This window comes from Dipteris shenzhenensis, chromosome 11 (genome assembly GCF_047967505.1).
Source record: "Dipteris shenzhenensis isolate YYH24624 ecotype China chromosome 11, Dip_SZ_1.0, whole genome shotgun sequence".
Classification (NCBI taxonomy): domain Eukaryota; kingdom Viridiplantae; phylum Streptophyta; class Polypodiopsida; order Gleicheniales; family Dipteridaceae; genus Dipteris; species Dipteris shenzhenensis.
In genome coordinates, this window is record NC_141606.1 from 36,758,287 (window position 1) to 36,760,673 (window position 2,387).

Below are 2,387 nucleotides of genomic sequence, written 5' to 3' on the forward strand. Positions count from 1 at the left end.
AGATGACCATTTGTCTCTCATGTTCCCCTGTCATCATTGTACGACTTTTATGGGGCGTTTTATCTGCATTATACTCAACAAACAATCAAATCATAGCTTTTCCAACCTTTACATGCCTCATTCTATTTCCTATTTTCTCCTTATATCCATGCATAGCATTTCGCACTCCAAGATCATATTGATTCTTATACCTATAGAAGGTTGTCTTTGAAATTCCTTATATTGTGTACCAAGCCTTGCAACAAACATTCATGTTTCCTATGAAGAACGTCAATCCACTTGTATGACCCTCAACCCTCTTGGATGTTTGTAGGTTGTTGTAAATGTGATTCAAGTGATCAGCAAAACATTGTCTCCAATATTCTTATTGCACATTCAAAACCATTTCACAACGATGATCAGCAACTTGATAGCAACATCCTTTACAACAATCAATAGTTGCAACCCTTTGGATATACCTGGGGGTAGTCTTCATGGCCAATCGTGTTTCACTTTCATTCTTTTCCTTCTTTTTCCTATTTATCATCTTATATGGATGCTTCTTTTTGAGATGTTTGATGTTTGCCCCATGTAAGTCATCAATAGAAAGGAAAAATTGTACAATATTGTCCTCATTTTTAGAAGTTTCTCTTAGCAACAACCTACTCCCTTTTTGGTTGTTTCTATTTGGGTGGATTTGTCACTTTGCAAGTGGTGATTATGGCATCAATGGCCAGTTTCCCATTCACCCCATTAGCACTTATCAATAGATCTTATAGATTCACGTTTTTGGGCACAATCTTGGCCTATGGGCACTCCTTGTATCTCAAATATGGGGTACGTATAGTTAACTCTATATGTAAGATTCGATGTATTTTTAGATGAAAAATATTTACTTTTAAAAAATCCCTATTTTGTAAATTGTGTGCACTTTCCTCACCATTTGGAGTGGATTTCTTTAACATGCTATTGTTCGGTGTCCTTTTGTTAAATATTCTATTCATTTGTGTCTCGTATGTTTTTAACATGAAGTCATAAAGCACAGCAAATCGACTTTGTTGCAGTGCAGGATAAATGAGAGAAAAAGAGAGAAGGAAAGAGAGGAGAAAAGAGAGGAAAATAGAGGAAAAGAGAGGAAAAGAGAATCCCTTATTTCCTCATGAATGCAATCCCTTTCTTCAATCATGCTTTCCCTTTCCATCATTCATGCAATCCCTTTCCATCATTCATGCAATCCCTTTTTTCATTCATGCAATCACATATTTCCATCATTCAATATGCAATCCTTTTCTTGGAAGTGGAAGGGGAGCCTTTGGGGAAGGGGAAGGGGAAGGGGAAGGGGAAGGGAAAGAGAAGGAAAAGAAAGGGAAAAGGAAAGAATACATAATAGACTGTCAGAGCGCGTATATAGACACGTCTAACAGCGCGTCTATAGGCACGGCTGTCTGTTTTTCCAAAAGACAAACGCACTGTTAGATGTGTTTATAGACACGCTCCAACAGATTCCTTTTTCAAAGAAACTGAAAAGGACATGTGCCCGACCCCAAAAAGAACAACACTAGTACCAAAAACATTCGTTCCTTGCATATGACAAAGGACAAATCCAAAGAGAGCAACTTCGAAAGAAGATCAACTGCCAAGAGACTTACCTTGGATAGAGGTATGGAAGCTTCTTGTCCTTCTTCAAAGCTACTTGTCTTTATTCTCTTCCTTGTTCACCCTCTTCTCTTGTATGCTTGGGGATGATTGTGTAACCCTAGAGATGAGTGTGGGTACTTGGAGATAAGTGTGGATGCCCGGAGCTGTGTTTGTTAATAGGAAAGCAAGCCGCATGACGCTAAAACTATGTGAAGGAAAGCAAGCACGCTAAAAGTAGGTTCAAAAATCAGCTCGCAGTCTGCGCATCTAAAAGCGCATCTATCAACACGTCTAAAGTACATTTTAGATGCACTTATAGACATGCTCCACAGTATAGATGCAGTGTTAGATGCGCTTTTAGACACTCCACAGAGTTTTAACATTTACAACTCATGCAAGAACAAATTTTTTGGGTTGTTTATATATAGGATGTCTTCATCTTCAACAAGTAGCTCCAGTGAGGATGAATCCCTCTGTACCACCATCGCAAAATGTGGTTGGAGCAAAAAATCAAATGTATGTGTGATCGATGTCGAAGAAACATGTATTGTGCACGCAGAATTACACTCAATCACATATCAAAGTATGGAGAATGGGATGTTATTGTAAACATGGTAAGTGTTAAAGAGTTAAGGTTGATTGAGATACCTATGGGTGTTCATGTGTTTGAGTTATGATCCCGTTTCAATTTGGTACAGGATGCACTGCCACACCCACATATGTTGCCCTATGCTCGTCGTGAGGAGGCGAAGCGTCGGCCATATGAGGTG